The sequence below is a fragment of the Grampus griseus genome, assembly GCF_964374135.1.
Source record: "Grampus griseus genome assembly, chromosome: 4".
Lineage (NCBI taxonomy): Eukaryota > Metazoa > Chordata > Mammalia > Artiodactyla > Delphinidae > Grampus > Grampus griseus.
In genome coordinates this window covers 101,785,451-101,809,441 of record NC_138997.1, presented here as the reverse complement: position 1 = coordinate 101,809,441, position 23,991 = coordinate 101,785,451, and the positions used below count along the sequence as shown (strand labels likewise).

The 23,991-nt window shown below is 39.6% G+C and overlaps 1 protein-coding gene and 1 pseudogene across 2 annotated transcripts in view; one reads left to right on the top strand and one right to left on the bottom strand.

Annotated features, from left to right (window-relative positions):
• The window catches only part of C1QTNF7 (C1q and TNF related 7), a 138,512-nt gene that overhangs the window by 4,958 nt on the left and 109,563 nt on the right, over window positions 1-23,991 (top strand). The window lies entirely within an intron of this gene.
• On the bottom strand, window positions 20,609-21,252 carry LOC309821744 (peroxiredoxin-1-like; annotated as a pseudogene). The gene has a single exon. The product of its transcript is annotated as a peroxiredoxin-1-like (transcript).

Genomic DNA, 23,991 nt, shown 5'->3' with positions numbered 1-23,991 from the left:
CCAAAGCCTTGACTGTCATAGTGGTCTTTCAAAACAACAACCTTGAGGCCTCACTAAATCCAGATTTAACCCTTAAGATGACAGGGGGTGGGAATGGAAGGTCCAAGAGGAGCTGGTTGACCTCTGAGAGCCTTCTCAGCTTTCAATCTCCATGGAGATAAACTCTAAGCACTTTTATGGAAATCACTAACCATACAGTTCCCTATTCCATCACCAGTTTCCAGACTTCATATCAAACAGGCATATTTCCTAAAGAACTTCAGAGTCTGCAAAATTTTTATGAGTTTACAACTATGGCAATTACATAACAGTGGTAGCGGCACACAGTGATTGGGGGAGAGTGTATTTTAATATATCCCTTCAGGGGAAATTTTTATCCATCCTCTTGGCTGTCTGCCTTTTGCAAAATTCAGCTGTCTACCTCTTGTGACTGAAAACTCTTCCTGCAGTGTGATACCACATCAGGATCTTGTGGTGCTTTGAATGACAGTGATTCATGCAGGGCTCATATGACTTCCGCCAGTTCCCACATAGGGTGAGTTTCAGAGAGTAGGAATGAATTCATCTTTAGATTTTCCAGTGCCTTACAATTATAGTAGGTGTGAATCAATCTACAGACACAGGTCTGCAAGAAATTTCATATTTCTCCATTTTATTTAATACAACTTAAATTTGATTCTAAGAGTTAATGGCAGCAGAAACTTTACTTTCAGAAATGATCAGCCTCCTACTCCCACAGATACCGGTACCGGCAAGGTCTTCCTTCACGTCAGCTGTGCCCACTTTTATAAATTGCCTGTCCTTTTGATGTCTGTGGATTGTGCTTTCCAGCCCTGCTTGGGAACTGTCAGTCACTGTCCAGCCAGGAACCTGGGGTCTGAGCAATCTTAGTCTGACGTCTGGTCACATAGAGTGAGCGTTTCCACTTCTCACAGATCCACAATATCTGACCCCCAGTCCCTCCAGGTCTGGGGAAATCTCCCATCAAAGGCCCTGCATTCTCCCCTTTTCCACCATATACTCTTGGGCTTGGACTTTCAGAAAAGAAAGGAAAAAGTATTATTTTCAAGAAACTTCTGCTTTCTGCTCTGCCTATACAACCTTGAAACAAGGAAGTACAAAAAGCCAGGCAACATTCTTGGGATAAGTTGGGAGTGGAGAACACACACAAATAAATATTTCCCTAAGTTATTTTGTTACATACCCAATAGGTATTCAATAATGGTCAGTGGAATGCATGTCCCAATAATTGATGAAATGGCTTCTCCAAAGTTGCTCAGTTTGCCACAAGAGTTTAGTAGAGGCTTTTTATTAAGAACCTACTATGTGCCAGTACTTTACATGTACTTACTACATGTCCCCAGTTTTCAGATGAGAGAGGTGAGTCACTTATCCAATGTCCTATGAGCACTAAGGGATGGAGTAGGTATTTAAAGTTGTTCCCATCTCTAAAACCCATACATTTTCCACCCTGCCACATGGAGTCCTGGAAAGGATTCCTTATTCTCTACCAGAGCTCTGTTCTTAACTAATTCTTCAGTAGACATTTCCAATTAACATTTTTTTAATTTATTTAATTGAAGTAAAGTTGGTATACAATGTTGTGTTAATTTCTGCTGCAGAGCAAAGCGATTCAGTTATACATATACATATATATATATACCTTTTTTCATATTCTTTTCCATTATGGTTTATCACAGGATATCGAGTATAGTTCCCTGTGCTATATAATAGGACCATGTTGTTTATCCATCTGATATATAATACGTTGAATCTGCTAATCCCAAACTTTAACCCATCCCTCCCACCCTCCTCCCCCTTGGCAACCACAAGGCTGTTTTCTATAACATTTGTTTTAAATAGAGATTTTTCCCACCATGAACATAGTGTGATTCTGTTTGACATACTGGTAATCTCATGGAATGGCGTTTTACCCCATCTCATCACTCATCTGAAAGGAAGCAGAGAGGGAGACTTAATCCCATTTGAAAGATTAGAGCAAGGTAATGTGACTTGTCGAAGGCCACAGAGCTAGAAGGAAGCTCAAAGTCGAACATGCATTTGTCTGTCTCTGCCTCTAAGTCAAGGGAAAGAAGTTAGTCCTAATCAATCAAAAGCTAATTACAAACCAGTATTAAATATTTACACTTTTAGTGCTTTCTTATACTACCAATAACAGAAAACCATAGCTGATGTCATTGCTTTAAAACGCATCCTGCCAGATATACACTAATGATATTTGAGAGCTGTCATTAAAACTTTAGCTGGTGGCCTTGCCACCTCAAAGCAGCTTATTCTCTTAAACTGGTAAGTAATTGTTTCAGTTTCTTTCTTACACCATTAATTTTTTTAGAAAAGACTTCTTAGGAGTAATTTTGACCCCTGGCCACTCTAAAATCTAATTTAACATCAGTAGAATCTCAGTTTAGGGATTCTTTGAATTACCAACCCATTTTATCACAGGTGTTCATATCAGTTCCTCAGATCATTAGCATCCCCTCTTTTCTTTCACAATAAAGACCGTATTCCTTGGCATTGTCATGGGGAGCTTTGAAAATCTGTCTCTTACCCACCTTCCTCATTCCCTGAACCCCTACTGCTCCCCTCCATATATCCATATACCCATCGCACCAAATACCACAGACTAGGTGGTTTAAACAACAGAAATTTATTTTCTCACAGTTCTGGAAGCTAGAAGTTTAAGACCAAGGTGTCATAGGTTTGATCCCTTCTGAGGCCTCTCTCCTTGACTTGCAGATGGCTGCCTTCTCACTGTGTCCTCACGTGGTTTTTCCACTGTGCAGAGCATCCCTGGTATCTCTCTGTGTGTCCCAATTTCCTCTTCTTATAAGGATACCAGTCAGATTGGATTAGGAACCATCCTCAGGGCCTCATTTGAACTTCATCACCCCTTTAAAAGTTGGTATCTCCAAATAGTCACATGGTGAGGTATTTCAACATGTGACTTTTGGGGAAGCCCAATTCAGTCCAGAACAACCCAAAAGCTATGCACAGTGAAGTCTTCACAGTTTCTCATGCATCCCTTTTCTCCATATGACATAGGTGTAAAGAATTGAGTCTATTCCCTTGCCTTTGTATAAATTATGTTGAGCCATATACAACTGCTGACCTTCAACCATTCTATTACCAACAAAAAAATGGCAATTTAATATAATTCCGATATCATTTAGAGACTTAAAACTCTCATTTCTTGAAAACAGTTTATGTGTGGTGTCCTTATAATATTACAGAAATTGTTGGTCGTCCTCCTGTTTGTCCTCGAGTCTGAGATAAAATGGTCTCCAAAAAGACTTTGAGAATTTATCCACACTACAGACCCTACCTCTAGCTTCAACACCAGCCATAGCCAAAAGCTCATACTTAATAAAGCAGCCTCTTCCATTAAAATACCACTGGTCACCAGAAAGATCTTTCTTATGCCAGAATCTAGCTCTTTTTTAGTGGTTCTCTCCTGGTCCTTGTTCTGTTTTTATCAGTAGCAAGAAGTCCACCTCTTTCCTCTGGCTTCTTAAATATTTAAAGACCACCACCACCTCCCTTCCTAACTCTCTCTAGGGTATCCCTGGACTTGCAGGAAGGAATTTCCCCAGACACTATGTGGTTCACCAAAAATATTCATGCCTCCTTTGAAATGACATCTATACCTGAACACCGGATACCAGATGAGTTTCACATCTAGTGCTAGCTCCATATCAATTTCCTGGAATGGGTAACAGCTACACAGAGCCCTGTATTGAGAAAAAATCTGAACCCAATCTAAGGTTAGCAGGAAAGAACGTAGAGTTTGATTAGTGACGCCTTAGGGAGAAGCAGATACTCTCCAGAGCTGCACTAACTACTACTCTGGATACTGTCTGACAGCCTAGGGCACAGGGGAGCTATTACTGTCTGTGATCTAAATACTCTATTTTCCTTAATGCTAAATTTGCATCAGCTTTGCTAGTCAGCCAATCTCATAAAAACAACAACAACTAAGACACTCAGATTATTCTTTAACTTAGTTACAGCAAAGCCTATTTTCATCCGTGCTGTGGTGCTGCTTTTCTTCCTAGTTTACTAAAAAAATGAAGAATCTGGAATCGTGATCTCCTTGTGTGGTAGTTTCAGTCCTAACCCTTCCTGGTTGTGTGATTGTGGGCAAGTTATTCGAATGCTCTGAGCCTCTGTTCATCACTGAAAATGAGAACAATAAGTACCTACTCCAGTGGGCCCATTGGTATCATAAATAAGATATTATCTGAGAAAAATTTGTAAGTCAGAGGGTGAAATACAAATACTAGTTAATGTTAGGAGCCTGATAGTTTTGGCTGGCCAGCTAATTTTTTACCTCAGCCTCTTTGTCTTAGGGGATTTCTTCTCACTGGACAAACTGACATCTAGTAGGGGATTAGAAACAAAAGTACAAGCAAGAGGAATGGACACACACTAGATACTCAATGAATGGACTTGCACATGAATGTAAACCGGCCAAGGGAAAGAATTTCGGCCAAGATGAAAGTGTTTCCACCATGTTGTCAAAGCAAAATGATGAGTGAAATCCAGAGTGCCTCTCCCTGGTTGTTTTGATTATTCAAGGCCAAAGATGTTTGGTTTGGGATGATTTGTGCTTTCCATTTGCTTACACAAATCTACATTGCTGACCTCATGCTTTTGCCTGCGAAAGAAAATATACCCATTTCTCTGGCTGTTGTCAGCAACACGTTAGCGTAGCTCTGCACCATATGCTGAGTCAGGGGCGACAATCCTAAATCTACAGGACCAAGCTGTTGTGCATGAATGAATAAGCATGTGGCAGAGACCCAGGAGGCCTGAAACCACACGCTCCGCCTAACATGGGCAGTCACCACCTGCTCCAGTGGGGGGTGTCCAGGTGCAATGTGACCCTATGGTGCCAGATCTTCAGATTTTTCAAGAAAATCCACATATCTGGATTTTTATGTGACATGTTCCGATTTTAAAAACACTTGCTGTGTTTCTGACCTATAGAAATGACAATGTCATATGGTTCAACCTAATATAATCTAGAGATATAAAAACTGTTCCCATTTTCCTGCTATGTGGGAAACCACAGGAGCCCTCACCCTTCAAAAAAATTTCTTTTTTTTTGCACACACACATGCTATTAATAACAATAGCTAACAGAGAGCTCTTCCTACACAGAGGTATACATCTAGATAAACCCTCATTTAATCCTCCCAACACAGCTGTAAGGTTGGTACTATGTTTAATCCTATTTTACAAATGAGACCCAAAACCCCACCATCAGTTTTTAGTGACACATATGTACGTGAATACATGATCCCCTTGCCAACAGAGCCAGAGTCCTTCTGCCTCTTGAATTTCAGGGAGAAAAGTAAAATGTATTTTACTGCCCATGTGCCCAGAGATGGTCAAGGTGGGGTGAACAGTGAGTCTCCTGGCTGCTTCTGCTAACTTTAAATCTCCATATGCCTTGTGTTAGTCCACTAAGGCTGCCATAACAGGATAATACCACAGGCTGGGGGCTGAAACAACAGAAATTTATTTCCTTGTGGTTCTGGAGGATGGAATTCCAAGATCAAGGTGCCAGCAGGGTTGGTTTCCAGCCAAAAGTTTCTTTCTGGCTTGCAGATGGCCAGCTTCTCTCTATGTCTTCACATGTCAGACAGAGAGAGAGAGAGAGAGAGAGAGAGAGAGAGAGAGAGAGAGAGAAATCTGGTGTGGTATCTCTTCCTCTCCTTATTTTTTTATTTTATTTTTTCTAATATCTCTATTGGAGTATAATTGCTTTACAATGGTATGTTAGTTGCTGCTGTATAACAAAGTGAATCAACAATATGTATACATATATCCCCATATCTCCTCCCTCTTCATCTCCCTCCTACCCTTCCTATCCCACCCCTCTAGGTGGACACAAAGCACCGAGCTGATCTCCCTGTGCTATGTGGCTGCTTCCCACTAGCGATTGATTTTACCTTTGGTAGTGCATATATGTCCATGCCACTCTCCCAATTTGTCCCAGCTTACACTTCCCCATCCGCATGTCCTCAAGTCCATTCTCTATGTCTGCATTGTTATTCCTGTCCTGCCCCTAGGTTCTTCAGAATCATTTTTTTTTTACATTCCATATATATGTGTTAGCATACAGAATTTGTTTTCCTTTTTCTGACTTATTTAACTCTGTATGATAGACTCTAGGTCCATCCACACCACAAACAACTCAATTTTGGTTCTTTTTATGGCTGAGTAATATTCCACTGTATATATGTGTCACATCTTCTTTATCCATTCATCTGTCAATGGGCACTTAGGTTGCTTCCATGTACTGCTTATTGTAAATAGAGCTGCAGTAAACATTTTGGTACATGACTCTTTTTGAATTATGGTTTTCTCAGGGTATATGCCCAGTAGAGGGATTGCTGCATCATATGGTATTTCTATTTTACTTTTTTAAGAACCTCCATACTGTTCTCCGAAGTGGCTGTATCAATTTACATTCCTACCAACAGTGCAAGAGGGTTCCCTTTTCTCCACACCTCTCCAGCATTTATTGTTTGTAGATTTTTTGATGATGGCCATTCTGACTGGTGTGAGGTGATAACTCATTATAGTTTTGATTTGCATTTCTCTAATGATTAGTGATGTTGAGCATTCTCTCATGTGTTTGTTGCCAATCTGTGTATCTTCTTTGGTGAAATGTCTATTTAGGTCTTCTGCCCATTTTTAAATTGGGTTGTTTGTTTTTTTGATGTTGAGCAGCATGAGCTGCTTGTAAAATTTGGAGATTAATCCTTTGTCAGTTGCTTCATTTGTGAACATTTTCTCCCATTCTGAGGGTTGTCTTTTGGTCTTGTTTATGGTTTCCTTTGCTGTGCAAAAGATTTTAAGTTGCATTAGGTCCCAATTGTTTATTTTTGTTTACATTTCTATTTCTCTAGGAGGTGGGTCAAAAAGAATCTTGCTGTGATTTATGTCATAGAGTGCTCTGCCTATGTTTTCCTTTAAGAGTTTATACTGTCTGGCCTTACATGTAGGTCTTTAATCCATATTGAGTTTACTTTTGTGTATGGTGTTACAGTGTGTTCTAATTTCATTCTTTTACTTGTAGCTGTCCAGTTTTCCCAACGCCACTTATTAAAGAGGCTGTCTTTTCTCTATTGTATATTCTTGGCTCCTTTATCAAAGATAAGGTGACCATATGTGCGTGGGGTTATCTCTGGGCTTTCTATCATGTTCCATTGATCTATATTTCTGTTTTTTTGCCAGTACCATACTGTCTTGATTACTGTAGCTTTGTAGTATAGTCTGAAGTCCAGGAGCCTGATTCCTCCAGCTCCGTTTTTCTTTCTCAAGATTGCTTGGGCTATTCGGGGTCTTTTGTGTTTCCATACAAATTGTGAAATTTTTTGTTCTAGTGCTGTGAAATATGCCACTGGTGGCTTAATAGGGATTGAATTGAATCTGTAGATTGCATTGGGTAGTATAGTCATTTTCACAATGTTGATTCTTCCAATCCGAGAACATGGTATATCCTTCCATCTGTTTGTATCATCTATAATTTCTTTCATCAGTGTCTTATAGTTTTCTGCATACAGGTCTTTTGTCTCCTTAGGTAGGTTTATTCCTAGGTATTTTATTATTTCTGTTGTAGTGGTAAAAGGGAGTGTTTCCTTAATTTCTCTTTCAGATATTTCATCATTTGTGTATAGGAATGCAAGAGATTTCTGTACATTAATTTTGTATCTTGCTACTTTACCAAATTCATTGATTAGCTCTAGTAGTTTTCTAGTAGCATCTTTAGGATTCTCTATGTATATATCATGTCATCTGCAAACAGTGACAGTTTTACTTCTTTTCCAATTTGGATTCTTTTTATTTCTTTTTCTTCTCTGATTGCTGTGGCTAAAACTGACAAAACTATGTTGAATAATAGTGGTGATAGTGGGCACCCTTGTCTTGTTCCTGATCTTAGTGGAAATGGTTTCAGTTTTTCACCATTGAGAATGATGTAGGCTGCAGATTTGTCATATATGTCCTTTATTACGTTGAGGTAAGTTCCCTCTAAGCCTACCTTCTGGAGGATTTTTATCATAAATGGGTGTTGAATTTTGTCAAAAGCTTTTTCTGCATCTATTGAGATGATCATATGTTTTTTTCTCCTTCAATTTGTTAATATGGTGTATCACATTGATTGATTTGCGTATATTGAAGAATCCTTGCATTCCTGGGATAAACCCCACTTGATCATGGTGTATGATCCTTTTAATGTGCTGTTGGATTCTCTTTGCTAGTATTTTGTTGAGGATTTTTGCATCTATGTTCATCAGTGATATTGGCCTGTAGTTTTCTTTCTTTGTGACATCCTTGTCTGGTTTTGGTATCAAGGTGATGGTGACCTCATAGAAGGAGTTTGGGAGTGTTCCTCCCTCTGCTATATTTTGAAAGATTTTGAGAAGGATAGGTGTTAGCTCTTCTCTAAATGTTTGAAAGACTTCACCTGTGAAGCCATCTGGTCCTGGGCTTTTGTTTGTTCGAAGATTTTTAATCACTGTCTCAATATCAGTGTGTATATTTTCTATTTCTTCCGGGTTCAGTCCCAGAAGGTTGTGCTTTTCTAAGAATTTGCCCATTTCTTCCAGGTGGTCCATTTTATTGGCATACAGTTGCCTGTAGTAATCTCTCATGATCCTTTGTAGTTCTGCAGTGTTGGTTGTTACTTCTCCTATTCATTTCTCATTCTATTGATTTGAGTCTACTCCCTTTTTTCTTGATGAATCTGGCTAATGGTTTATCAAGTTTGCTTATCTTCTCAAAGAACCAGCTTTTAGTTTTATTGATCTTTGCTATTGTTTCCTTCATTTTTTTTTCATTTATTTCTGATCTGATCTTTATGATTTCCTTCCTTCTGCTAATTTTGGGGTTTTTTTGTTCTTCTTTCTCAAATTGCTTTAGGTGTAAGGTTAGGTTGTTTATTTGAGATGTTTCTTGTTTCTTGAGGTAGCATTGTATTGCTATAAAATTCCCTCTTACAACTGCTTTTGCCACATCCCATAGGTTTGGGATCATCGTGTTTTCGTTGTCATTTGTTTCTAGTTATTTTTTGATTTTCTCTTTGATTTCTTCAGTGATCTCTTGGTTATTAAGTAGTGTATTGTTTAGCCTCCATGTGGTTTGTATTTTTTACAGTATTTTTTCCTGTAATTGATATCTAGTCTCAGAGCGTTGTGGTCGGAAAAGATACTTGATACGATTTCAATTTCTAAAACTTACCAAGGTTTCATTTGTGACCCAAGATAAGATCTATCCTGGAGCATGTTCTATGAGCACTTGAGAAGAAGGTGTATTCTGTTGTGTTTGGATGGAATGTCCTATAAATATCAATTAAGTTCACCTTGTTTAATGTATCATTTAAAGGTTGTGTTTCCTTATTTATTTTCATTTTGGATGATCTGTCCATTGCTGTTAGTGGGGTGTTAAAGTCCCCTACTATAATTGTGTTACTGTCGATTTCCTCTTTTATGGTTGTTAGCATTTGCCTTATGTTTTGAGGTGCTCCTATGTTGGGTGCATAAATATTTACAATTGTTATATCTTCCTCTTGGTTTGATCCCTTGATCATTAGATAATGTCCTTCTTTGTCTTTTAAGTCTTTATTTTAAAGTCTATTTTGTCTGATATGAGAATTGCACTCCAGTTCTCTTTTGATTTCCATTTGCATGAATATCTTTTTCCATCCCCTCACTTTCAGTCTTTATGTGTCCCTAGGTCTGAAGTGGGTCTCTTGTAGACAGCATATGTACAGGTCTTGTTTTTGTGTCCATTAAGCCAGTCTATGTCTTTTCGTTGGATCATTTCATCCATTTACATTTAAGGTAATTATCAATATGTATGTTCCTATTACCATTTTCTTAATTGTTATGGGTTTGTTTTTGTAGGTCCTTTTCTTCTCCTGTGTTTCCCATTTAGAGAAGGTCCTTTAGCATTCGTTGTAGAGCTGGTTTGGTAGTGCTGAATTCTCTTAGCTTTTGTTTGTAAAGGTTTTTTTTTTTTTCATTTTAACATCTTTATTGGAGTATAATTGCTTTACAATGGTATGTTAGTTTCAGCTTCACAACAAAATGAATCAGTTATATATATACATATGTTCCCATATCTCTTCCCACTTGCATCTCCCTCCCTCCCACTCTCCCTATCCCACCCCTCCAGGAGGTCACAAAGCACCGAGCTGATCTCCCTGTGCTATGTGGCTGCTTCCCACTAGCTATCTACCTTACGTTTGGTAGTGTATATATGTCCATGCCTCTCTCTCGCTTTGTCACAGTTTACCCTTCCCCCTCCCCATAGCCTCAAGTCCATTCTCTAGTAAGTCTGAGTCTTTATTCCTGTTTCACCCCTAGGTTTTTCATGACATTGTTTTTTCTTAAATTCCATATATATGTGTTAGCATACGGTATTTTTCTCTCTCTTTCTGACTTACTTCACTCGGTATGACAGCCTCTAGGTCTATCCACCTCATTACAAATAGCTCAATTTTGTTTCTTTTTATGGCTGAGTAATATTCCATTGTATATATGTGCCACATCTTCTTTATCCATTCATCTGATGATGGACACTTAGGTCGTTTCCATCTCTGGGCTGGGTCATATGGTAGTTCTATTTGTAGTTTTTTAAGGAACCTCCATACTGTTCTCCATAGTGGCTGTATCAATTCACATTCCCACCAACAGTGTAAGAGGGTTCCCTTTTCTCCACACCCTCTCCAACATTTATTGTTTCTAGATTTTTTGATGATGGCCATTCTGACTGGTGTGAGATGATATCTCACTGTAGTTTTGATTTGCATTTCTCTAATAATTAGTGATGTTGAGCATTCTTTCATGTGTTTGTTGGCAGTCTGTATGTCTTCTTTGGAGAAATGTCTATTTAGGTCTTCTGCCCATTTTTGGATTGGGTTGTTTGTTTTTTGTTATTAAGCTGCATGTGCTGCTTATAAATTTTGGAGATTAATCCTTGTCAGTTGCTTCATTTGCAAATATTTTCTCCCATTCTGAGGGTTGTCTTTTGGTCTGTAAAGGTTTTAATTTCTCCGTTGAATCTGAATAGGATCCTTCCTGGGTAGAGTAATCTTGGTTGTAGGTTTTTCCCTTTCATCACTTTAAATATGTCCTGCCACTCCCTTCTGGCTTGCAGAGTTTCTGCTGAAAGATCAGCTCTTAACCTTATGGGGATTCCCTTGCGTGTTATTTGTTGTTTTTCCCTTGCTGCTTTTAATATTTTTTCTTTGTATTTAATTTTGGTAGTTTGATTTATATGTGTCTTCGCATGTTTCTCCTTGGATTTATCTTGTATGGGACTCTCTGTTCTTCCTAGACTTGATTAAGTATTTCCTTTCCCATATTAGGGAAGTTTTCAACTATAATCCTTCAAATATTTTCTCAGTCCCTTTCTTTTTCTCTTCTTCTTCTGGGACCCCTATAATTCGAATGTTGGTGCATTTAATGTTGTCCCAGAAGTCTCTGAAACTGTCCTCTATTCTTTTCATTCTTTTTTCTTTATTCTGTTCTGCAATAGTTATTTCCACTATTTTATTTTCCAGGTCATTTATCCATTCTTCTCCCTCAGTTATTCTGCTCTTGGTTCCTTCTAGAGAATTTTTAATTTCTTTTATTGTGTTGTTCATCATTGTTTGTTTGCTCTTTAGTTCTTCTAGGTCCTTGTTAAACGTTTCTTGTATATTCTCCTTTTTAGTTCCAGGATTTTGGATCACCTTTACTATCATTACTCTGAATTCTTTTTCAGGTAGAGTGCCTGTTTTCTCTTCATTTGTTTTGTCTGGTGTGTTTTCACCTTGCTCCTTCATCTGCTGTGTGTTTCTCTGTCTTCTCATTCTGCTTAACTTATAGTGTTTGGGGTCTCCTTTTCACAGGCTTCAGGTTTTAGTTCCCATTGTTTTTTGTGTCTTCCCCCAGTGGGTATGGTTGATTCAGTGTGTTGTTTAGGCTTCCTGGTGGAGGGGACTGGTGCCTGTGCTCTGGTGGATGAGGCTGGATCTTGTCTTCTGGTGGGCAGGGCAGCATCTGGTGTTGTTTTTTGTGGTGTCTGTGACCTTATTATGATTTTAGACAGCCTCTCTGCTAATGGGTGGGTTTGTGTTTCTTTCTAGCAGGACAGGAACACAATCTCTTCCTCTTCTTATAAGGACACACATCCTGTTGGATCAGGGCCCCACCCTCATGACCTCATTTAACCTTAATTACCTCCTTAAAGGTCCTACCTCCAAATATAATCACATTGAGGATTGGGGCTTCGATTTCTGCATTTGGGGGGTGGGGATACAATTATGTCCTTCTCACCCAACATCTTCTACAGATAATCAGCCTCTCCTGTCTTTTTCTCTTTTCCACCCTTACCCTTAGACTTCTTCCCATCCAGCCCATGCCATTCAGCCATTTCCCTCTTCCTACCCTATTCTTTGTGTCCTTCAGTTCATTATTCTACACAGCTTCTCTTTTCTCACTTTCTGTAAGCTCCTCTTCATGCATTCTCCTCCTATTTCTCTCTTCCTCTACTTTCTCAGCCTTTCTCTTTTCATCCCAACCATCACCTTCTCCAAAGTCCTCTCCCCTCTCTTCATTTTCCTCTTGTCCTCTTCTCCACAACAACCCCTGAAGTCTAAATTCTATTTTTTGTTTGTTCATCTTTACACTTCATACCCTGTAGCATGTACACTCCAATAACTGGAGTGCCCCAAGCAGTGCCTGGTACATAGTACAAACCTCATAAGTGTCAGAATGCCCCTTTTACACAGAATTTGAGGCAAGTTAAAAGAAATGTGCAAAATGAAGCAGTTTAAGTGGAAGTTAAAAAGTCAAAGCCCCGAGGCAAAAGGGAAGCAAAATATGTGAACCACAAGACCCAATTTTGTTACTGTGATTGAGCGTGAAATTTCACGTCCTGGCAACCAAATGCAGAGTCCTTTCAGATTTAAAGTGACCCATGTATTCTCTGGTGTGCTGGGGTAAAGTACTGGAGGAGAAGAAATGAATTCCTTTCCTCTTGCCCTGACCCAGGCAACTGTTTTCTCTATATCTCGGCTTTCTTTTCAACAGTTCGTTAATCTCTCACTGGCTTTCCAGTGCTGTATTGTGTTAAAAGCTCACTCAAATCCTATTTAGAATATTGTTTTATGTAGTAAAGAATGCAAATCTTATAATGAAGGCAATTTGTAGTTGAAGGCATTGCTAGGAGGTTGCTAAAGGAAATCCACAGTATTGTCAGTGTCGTGTCAAATCCAGAACTCACAAAGCAGAGCCAGCAATATTATATTTGTAGACAATCAACTAGAATGTATAAATTATTACTGGCAGATGATTATAATTCCAAATCCCTAACACAAATAAAAGGAAACCCAGAGCATCTTGATAAGAAAGTTTTTGTTTTTGTTTTGTTCCTGGAAGTCAGTAGAACAGCAGTTGTATGTGTTTATATTAGTCTCAAGATACTTAATTTGCTGACCTTAGTATTTCAGAAAAAAAATTGTATGTATTATATTTGTGGGAATAAAAAATAATGGTTTGAGATTTTTATCAAATATGGAGAGTAGTTATGTATGGAAAAAAGTTTACTGAATGTGGGTTCAAGCAACAGCTGTGAAGTTCATGGGAGAAAAATATCAGATAAAGGGAAGAAGGAAGGGAGGAAGGGAGGGGAGAAGGAAGGAGGAAGGAAATGTTTCTCTGAATCTTTTTCTACTTTCCCCTACAGATACTCAGTTTCCTCATCTTCCCTTACATTGTACTATTTCCTCTTTTCTGTCACTGTCACCTTCCCTCTGAAGCCTGAAGAGAAACCTGTATCTCCATCTCAGACTACTCCCTCTCCATGAAAACCTAGTCCTTTATTTTCAACACTTTCTCCTGAACATAGAAATGTAACCATCATCACAGATTTTCTGTATTGTTACTGACTCAGCCATTATCCCAAAATATGCCTAAGGCTATCACTGTTACACTAGACTCTGGACACCACATGCCAATAGGTCCATTGTCAAGCTAAAGTAGAGGTAGCTTGTGTGACCAGAGGATGAGAAGTATTAAAACCAAAGCACACAAACAAGGATTGCAAGGTCCTCCCCTGGAGATGGGAAAACTAATGGGAGATGCGAGTATGATTTCAGGTATTTGAATATCTCCTTCAAGTAGGACTTTGGAAGCAATTCTCCAAGATTTGGCATCAATTACTTAGGATTCTAATACAGAGAGGATTTGACCCGAGTTAAAAATCACAGTTTTGTCATTTTTCTAGGCTTGTGTCCTTGGGGAACTAACTCTGCCCACCTCCATTTCTTTGATGTAAAAAAATGAGGATAATAATATCCATCTCATTGAGGTTGTTATGAGGATATACCATGGTGCTCAATCAGTCATAGCTAAGATTAATATTCCTGGTACTTCTGTTGAAATGCAATAGAGGAGAAAGCATTAGATACACAGAGTTATTGTTTGGATCATAAAGCATAAGATTTCCTTTCCTTCCTTCCTTTCCTCATTCTTTTCCCATCATATCCAGCCGTACCTTGAACCTGCATTCAGTAAGCTTTCTGGTTAACCACAAGTGGCAGATTTCCTTTAGCAACACTATAGCAAAAACTCTAACTATAAATTGCCTTAACTGCAACACTTGCCTCCTTTATTACAGAAAAACACACTCTAAGAACAGGATTTGAGGAAGACCCCAAAAGAAATTCAGAAGATGTGAAACAGAGCTTTACAATATTATATAAATAAAAGAGAAAGAGAGTCTTAGCTTTGGTTCTCAACCCTAGCTGCACCTTAATCATCAACAAGGGAGCTTTGAAAAAACCTAAAGCCCAGTTTGCACCCCAGACCATTACATCAGAATCCCTGATGCTGGGATCCAGGCGTAAATAATTTTTAAAGCCCCCCAGGTGATTCTAATATACAGCCAAGGTTGAGAACTGCTGTTTTAGAGAAAGTTACTAGCCAATAGTGTGGAAAGCTGCAGAGTTGAGGCTGGATGTGTACACACTGGTGTGAGCACATTGATAATGTTCTAAACTCTAGAGATACTTTTCAGGAGAGCTGTGGGAACAGAAATCAGGCTTGAAAGGAAGGAGTGAGTGGCTAGGAAGAGTCTACAGCAGGCGTAGCTTAATCCTTCAGCAAATATGGTGGACCCCAGAAGGGAAGAGTGAGGAAGACAGCATGAGGAGTTAGCAAAAGCAAAACAAGTTATTTCTAGAATATGGGAGACCTAAGCATATTTGAACCAAAGCTGAGTCTACCACATCTTGTACACTTCCAAATTAAATTTGGGGAAATAGTGAAAAACTGTTTGCACTGATCAAATAAATTTCATCTTGATGATTTCAGATACATCACAGGCTCTTGACCAATTATGCCGTCTGCTTTATGTCTAACCACTCCTTTCATTTTAACTGCCATTTGTTCCATTTTCTGCTGTGTGTCAAATGTATCACTTGATGGCCGCTCTTAATCCTCACAAAATCCTGTAAAGTGGCTGCCTCCCATTTTACAGATGAGGAAACTTTTCAGATGAGGAAATTAGATTCAGAGAGGCCCCGTGGTTTGTCCAGAGTCAATAAGTGACAAAACCAAGATTCGAACTTGAGTCTCTATGACCCCAAAGCCCACAGTCTTTTTACCCTGCTCCCGTGCCTCCAGATAAAGCACAAATTCAATCCTTGGAGAGTTGCGTGCTTCCTTCGAAATCTGCAAAATGACAAAAACTATGCCGTGAAAGGTGGTGTCCTGGCTCCAGGACCTCTGGATGAAATGAATGAAAAAGTGAAAATATATCAGAGGCTGCAGAAGGGCTTGAGCAAGGTACAAAGCATTTCAGAGAGAGGTGGGCATGAGGCCTCTCATCATTGACACAGATGCGCAGGAAGATAGCGGAGGGGCAGCCAGAATTGAGGTTGCCCACAGCAGACAGTAACCTGAAAACGCTCCATGCGCAAGTGCAGCGGGGTTTGGACAGCAATGGTCATTCTCAACATCGTTCCTCTCTGCCATCTGCCCATGCCTTCCACCTTCCCTGGACTTATCATCCTTGCTGACTTCTGCCTGCCAAATCATCCAACTTGTGCCAGCTCATTTGGCCATCTTCTCTTGCTCAAACTGAATCTCCACGTCCCTTGATTACCCCTGAAAACTGATCAGTATCCATTTGCAAGCAATATTTTCCTCCTAGTACGTCCAGGTATATAGGGTCCAGAGGGCTGTTTGATTTCTGGGATATTAGCTTAGAGGAGAATGAAATTTAATAAAAAAGTATGAGTTCCAAATAGCTGCATCATCTGTGTCAAAGAGATGATTTCCATTTGGGCTGCCACCTGTAGATATTATTATCAGTTATCCCTTATACTCAGATGGGGGAGTGAGCAAAACATTATTTTTCCTTCCAATCAAAAGGCCTGGAAATTGCTGATGCAATGTCCACATGAAAGAGCCAGAGATATTTTGTGTTGCCTTTTTAAAACATATTTTAATATTATATTTTAAAAGAAACTGGCCAGCAAGTTCATTCCAGAACAAGTTTTAGACTCTTTGAGAATCAAGTTGGGTAAGAACATAACAGAGGCTGTTTAGTTTGAACAGAAAAATTGCCAACGTGCCCATAAAAGGAAGAATAGGCTGAACATTTTCTTTTGGTTCTTATTTTCAGATTTTCTTCAAAAATTAGTCTAATAAAAATTCAAGAGAAGCCATGCAATACACCTATGAAATACAAACACTTCAGGTAGAGCTTGTATCTCAGACCAAAATCAGTCCAGGGAACATGTGGTAATTTGGACAAGATTCCTGTCTGTAATGTCCCAGATTGATTACAAGATTCATCAGAAGGAAAGCTGGGGCATTTGCTAAGTGCCAATTTTGTGTCTGGCATGTGCCTTACACATGCCAGACACCATAATGGATGAACATTATCTCATTCAGTCCTCCCAGTTACCCCTTCAGAATGGTATTAGTCCCATTTACCAAGAAAGAAAAAGAAGTAGAAAATGTGGCAAGTGTATGGATAAGATATGAGTTGAAGCATAGATTGAGACTACTATTTATCCAAACTGTGTTTGAATCAGTGAATGAATGAAACTTAGAAGGTAACAAAAAAGAAATATATTATATACTGAGTTGATAAGCCTTGTATTCATTTCAACACTTGGAAACTGGAAGCCAATGTTTTGTGTGAGTCTAAAGCTTCAGTCAAGGGACATCCCAATATTTGTGGATCTCCATGAAGAAGCACCACCATCTCCTCTTCCTCCACAGCAGTTTTTGTTGTCGGCTAGTTAAGTGAACTTAATCCTCATCACAATGCACTTTCCAACTAGGGAAAATGAGAATAAGAAGTCTTAAACATCAAAAGAGAGAAGTTGGACTGGGTCTTGAAAGGATACAGACCCACACACCCAGTGGAGAACAGAAAAAAAGATATACAGATGGAGTCCTTGGTGAAGGCCAAGTATCCCTGTTTGATCAGAGAAGAATGTTCCGGAAGGAAAGCAGTGAGATGAAAGCTAGATAAGGGTTGGAGAAGTTTCAAGCCATGAAGGACACAGAATACAAGAGAGGTAATTTTGACTTTATTTTCAAGGAACTGGGAACGCATCAAAGCCTTTTGAGTGAGGGAGACAAGAAGGAAACAGAGTTTTAGAAGGATTAAGCTGGCCATGGTTTGGAAGAGGGACTGGAAGTGGGGAGACCAGCTGGGGGACTTTCCTCAGAAGAATTCCATGACACAAGGCCATGGCTGTCGGGAGGCTGTGCATGCCATTTTGGCTGTGCTGTGTGCTGTTTGGATGAGACAGGCATCTTTAGGTTGTTTGTGCTCTGTCCAATGGGCTCCCATGGAATGGCCTAATTCCTGTGGCCTTTGATGTGGAAATGTCATCCTGACAGTGAGCGAATTCCAGGAACTCTTCCAGCAGAGAACACCTACTAAAGAAGGGGGCCCCCACTACCAGGATGTTGACCTCAGGAAGCAAGGAGATGGTGATGAGAAGCAAGCTGCTTGGGGAAAAAAATGTGCTTGACTCTTAGAGAATTGTTTCCAGTGCCCTAGAATACAAATTTAAACTACGGCCTCAAAGCAGGAATGGCAGAACATGAAGGGCTCACTTAAACTTCACACTTAAAGAACAATTTTCCATGGAGACATTGTTGCCTCACCCCACCCCTGCTCTGCACCGCTGGATCCTCGCTTTTATCAGAGCAACCTCCAGAGTCCATTGCATTAGGAACATCCTAACCAGACCTTGCTTTTCGTGGGTAGTGGGTCTGTGCATAATTCAAGAAGACGGTGTAGGAGAAGAGGCTGGAGAAATAAGATTGCATCTCAGCTCACTTAGACATCTGATCTTGGGCAAATTCCTTCAGCTGCAGAATAGTCATAAAAGCATGAGGATGAGATGAAATAATATACATTACAGCATTATATTCAAAGTAAGGGGCTGACTACAGAGGTCAGCATGATCATAAATCAATGCCTCCAGAGCCAGGCAGGAAATGGAAATGAATGCAATGGGCTGAGTGAAGACCTGAAAACCAGAGCTTCCATGCTCTGGTACCAGTTTCTCGGACACCCTCAATTTACTTCCCAATGTTTAAATAATAGCAACTAATTCAGATCACCTATAAAACCCCAAACAAAGCAGTGGATCAAATTCAGCTGTCAGTTTGCAGACATGGACTGGCTGCTTGAAAACTGTTACACTCAAACCCCAGTTCTGCCACTTTCTAGCTGTGTGTGTTAGACACGTCTCACACCTTCTCTGAAGCTTATTTTTCTCATCAAAGAAATGTGGATAAGAAGGGCAATGTAGAGAGCAGTGCTGGAGATTAACTGAGATCAGGTGCCGGGAGCTCAGCAATCTGGAGGTTGGAGCTGGGGGATGGAAGCCCCGTGCTCTGCCAGATATTAACCCTTTAGTTACTGGTCTGCAGAGAAATCTGCTGGGTGGGAGATTGGCACAACAGCTTTCACCAAAGTCCTTCATACATTTTTCAGTCTTCTTAATGCTCAGTAAGTGTCAACAGTTATTTTTATTAACTGAAGTATAGCTGATTTACAATGTTGTGTTAGTTTCTGGTGTATAGCAGTTATACATATATATTTTTTTCAGATTCTTTTCCAACATAGGTTATCACAAGATATTGAATATAGTTCCCTGTGCTATACAGTAGGTTCTTCTTGTTTATCTATTTTATATATAGTAGTGTGTATATGTTAATCCCAAACTCCTAGTTATCCATCCCACACTTTCCTCTTTATTTTTTTTTTCGGCTAGACAAGATTTTATTGGGTACAAGATGATCATTTTTGATAAAGAATTATAGTAGAGATCTTAAATGAAGATAACAAGGTTCAAAGAAGTTTGGTCAAAAGACCAAAGCAGATCCAGACTTGCCACCTGCCTTGGAATATGGGATTATTACCTGTTACCATTTCTCTGCAGTGCTTCAAGATGCTATTACTTGTTACAGGGCTTAAGAAGCAACTATCCCCTAAATAACAGTACCTGCCTCAGAGGGTTATTATGGAGACTGAATAAATACGAAATAGTGTCTGGCATATAATAAGCTATTATTGAAGGCCCCGGGAATCCTACACTGCCGCTCATAGTTCTTGCTTGTCTGAATACTGGAGGGGTAGGTAGGCTGGGGTAGCCATGTCTGGAAGGTGTCTAGAAGGGCACCACATGATACACAGAAGGATTCTCAGTCCTGAATCTGCCCTAGCCTCAAGAACCCAGGAGGAATCCACCTTTGCCCCACTGACAGCCCTCCCTCAGGACAATGATATGAGGACAAGAAAGAACTACCCTTAAATCAAGGATAGAAACCCAGGGAAGCCACGAGGTGCTCAGCACTGTGCTTTTGACACAGAAAGCCCTACCCTATGAACACCAGCGCTTGTGTTTGTCTCCCCCTCCTGCTTTCAGTTCCAAAGCTACTGAAGCCTGTATCGCCGATCTTTTACAGAACGAGTACCAGGCATTTATCGGAAGAGGTCAAGCTTCAGGTTTTCATACAGCCCTCCCAGTAGTATAAAAGTAAATGTCAGTAATCTCATTGGGCTCTTAACCTGCAACCCAGCCTATGCATAAATTGCAGTGCCTTGGCCAATACTATAGTAGGTCTTGCTCTTCTCCAGATATGGTGAAATGAAACACCTTGCTTCAGGTCCATTCCCTGTATCTACTTGCATTTCCCCTCAATATAATTTCCTGATTCTGAGGCAGCTCTCACACCTCATTTTCCCCTAAAGAGGGAAAGCAAAGAGTAAATTCCTCTTACACTCAAAGGCTAATGCCCCCCTAAAATGAAGAATCAACAAGGTCTCAGCTCAAGTTTAATAAAACTACAAAAGACCAAAAGTGATACCCTACAACTATACACATCAGTTTGCCTGCCCCATAATACAGCTCAGGCCATTCCCTCCAGAGGAAGAAAGGCTGGCCTCCCCAGCCCCTGCAGGAAAGGCCTGTCCTGTCCCACACCACATCTGGGCCGAGTGTAAGGTCTGTGTTTTAAGCATGACAACAGTACAAAAGACAATAGTTTTGTTCTCATGGCCATCTACTGCAGCCTGGCCCTAAAATGGCCCAGTGCTCACTTCTGCTTAGAGAAATATTCTTTGCTCTTCTGGACATCAGGCTTGATGGTATCACTGCCAGGCTTGCAGCCAGCTGGGCATACTTCCCCATGTTTGTCAGTAAACTAGAAGGCCTGAATTAGTCTCAGTGTCCCATCCATAGAACTGCCAACAGGAAGGTCATTTATGGTAATCTGTCAAAGGATACCTCTTATCATCAATAATAAAAAGGCATGAATGAGATGCCTTCATTGGCCTTTAAGACCCCATAGTCCTGAGCAATGATGTGCTTGGGGTCTGATATCAAGGGAATGTTCATGGGTCCCAGTCCTCCTTGTTTCTTGGGTGTGTTGATCCATGCCAGGTGACAGAAGTAAGAATCTACAGAAGCACCAATCACTTGGCAGTTGAGTTTCTTAAATTCTTCTGACCTATCACTGAAAGCAATGATCTCCATGGGGCACACAAAGGTGGAGTCAAGAGGGTAAAGGAAGAACACAACATATTTTCCTTTGTAGTCAGATAGGCTGATATCTTTGAACTGACCATCTGGCATTACAGCAGTTGCTTTAAACGGGGAGCACGGCGCCCAATTTTGGCATTTCCTGAAGACATATTGCTATCAGCAGTTCTCACAGACAAACCACAGAGGACAGTCAGGAAGGAGACATGCCCCCTTTCCTCTCTGGTAACCATAAAGTTGTTTTCTGTGTCTGTGAGTCTGTTTCTGTTTTGTAAATAAGTTCATTTGTATCAGTTTTTTAGATTCCACATATAAGTTATATCATAAGATGTTTGTCTTTCTCTGTCGGACTTACCTCACTTAGTATGATAATCTCTAGTTCCATCCATGTTGCTGCAAATGGCATTATTTCATTCTTTTTTATGGCTGTGGTATATATATATATATATATATACATACCACATCTTCCTTATCCATGCATCTGTTGATGGACACTTAGGTTGCTCTCATGTCTTGGCTATTGTAAATAGTGCTGCAATGAACATTGGGGTACATGTAACTTTTCAAATTAGAGTTTTGGTCTTTTCACAACAGTTATTTTTAAGGCTCGTTAAGGTTCACTGCTACTCCCCATCCAGATTTTCATGTCACTTGAAACTGTGCTCTATGTTAAGGGAGATTAAATAGGAGGAAAACACAGGCCCTAACTATTAGAGGACAGACTATATTTAAATAACTCATCACAGAAAAAGACAATGTCACTAGACTTGGGCTGTCCCAGACCCCTGACTTGGCTGGGTTTGGCCTCCTCCATCAAGGTCTGGCAGGTGTAATATCATGGTCTGGCTCACTGAAAAGCTTCAAGCACTCTACTTGGACAGCCAGCTATCCTCTGAATAATCAGGGCTTTGGGATTGGGGTGGGTGACTAGGCATTTGAGAGTTGGGTTCTGTGAGCAAAAGGACTCCATCAGTGTTTTAAGAACACATATAGTCAATTCTTGCTGTTCACAGTAGCTATGTCCTATTTAAGGTCATTCCAAAGGCTGAATTAGCAAATTCATTTCTCCTAGGGGAAATACAAAGTTAGGTTCCTGGAAGTTTCTGGTCACAGCATTTTCAGCAATTGACCTACACATACCCTGTGTTACATGTGTTTCTGTTTAAAGACACTTTAATACATATTGTTGATTCATTAGCATTGAATGCAGGCAACAGAAATGTAACTCATGGCTGAATGATGCTTATCTAACACACATATTTTCTCCATAAAGCACATCACAGCCTTCTTGTGCACTTAGGAACACTAGACAGCACTTCTCCGCTTGGGGGCCAATTTAAACAGCAAAATCACCAACAAAAACCAAAAAGTGCAAAAAACATGACAGTACATAGACTGTGAAAAGGATACTTGTTTATAGTACGAAAGCTGAAAGAAGAAAGTAAACCATAGCCTTGGTGGACCTCAGCTGGGAACATGCATGTCAGGTGACTCATATTTTTGCAGTTCTGTGCATATCCGCAAATGACCAGGAAAGCACTATGAGTATTGATTTGGGGTTTGCAAATAAATTTCAGCAAGTAGGCAAATTTGCAGAAACAGAATTCACAAATAATGAGTATTGACTGTATCTAAAATTTATTCACACACTTAACATTTGCATTTAAACTCAGCCTGGTAGGACTCTGGTCAGTTTCTATCAACTCAATTTATTTTTAAAATGTGTAAGTATTAACTAGCACAGAGGACATCATGGATGTTGAAAAAGATAAAATGTTGCATTGTAGAATTGTTTTTTTTTTCCTTGAAAGGACACAGACAACAACTGGAATTATCCCTGGGACATCTTACCAAGATACTACATCAGCTATTTGCATATTTTAGCAAGAAATTTATAAAAAAAAACTTCCTCCTATTAAGGCAGACTCTCTTCCTGGGACTTCTACTAATTGATCGTAGATCTGTCCTTGAGAATTACCCAGAACAGGGTCAAGCCTCCTTCCACACAGTGGTCTCTCAAATGTCTGAAGATGCTACCGGTTCCCTCTTTCAAGTTGGCAATTTTCCACATTCGAAATCCCCATTCCTCATAATTACTCTAATTTCACCATCTTTGTTGCTTTCTTGGAACATTGTTTCTAATCTATCAGAAATTAACTGCCATGTCCTGCTTAGGCTCTAGAATGAAATGAGTAGCCTCAAATTCTGCTGGTTAAGGTATCAATAAAAAATTTTACTGAGGAGTACCTTGGCAATATATGTGACACTCTTTAAAATAAGCACATCCTTCCATGTCTTAAAGTTTATACTAAGGAAATTATTATGAACATGTGCTATAATTTAGTTACAGGGAATTCCCTGGCAGTCCAATGGTTAGGACTCTATGCTTTCATTGCCAACGACTCAGGTTCAATTCCTGGTTGGGGAAGTAAGATCCCGCAAGCCGCGTGGCACGGCCAAAATTAAAAACCCACACAAAAAAATAAACAAATAAAATTTAGTTTAGATGTTCATTACAGGGATTTTTATTATCCCAACATGTGGAAACACCCAAGAATAGAACAATATTAAAGAAATCATGGCACATCAATACAGCTATTAAAATGACAATGTGAACAAATCTACATTGACTTACATAGGTATTTATAAAATTGTAATAGAAAAGAAAATTATAAAAGAGTGGTTACAATCTAATTACATTTTATTAACACATCCATCTATAAGAAAGGAAAACATTCCCAAGAGGTTAACAAAACTCTCGAAGTTTAGTTCAAAGTGTTTCCCTTCTTCTTTATCTATTTTTTTCTACAATAAGCTATTACCTTCATAATTTAAAAAACGCAATCCTGTTCAGTGTTTTAAAAGATTACAATTAAAACAACCCTTTGGTA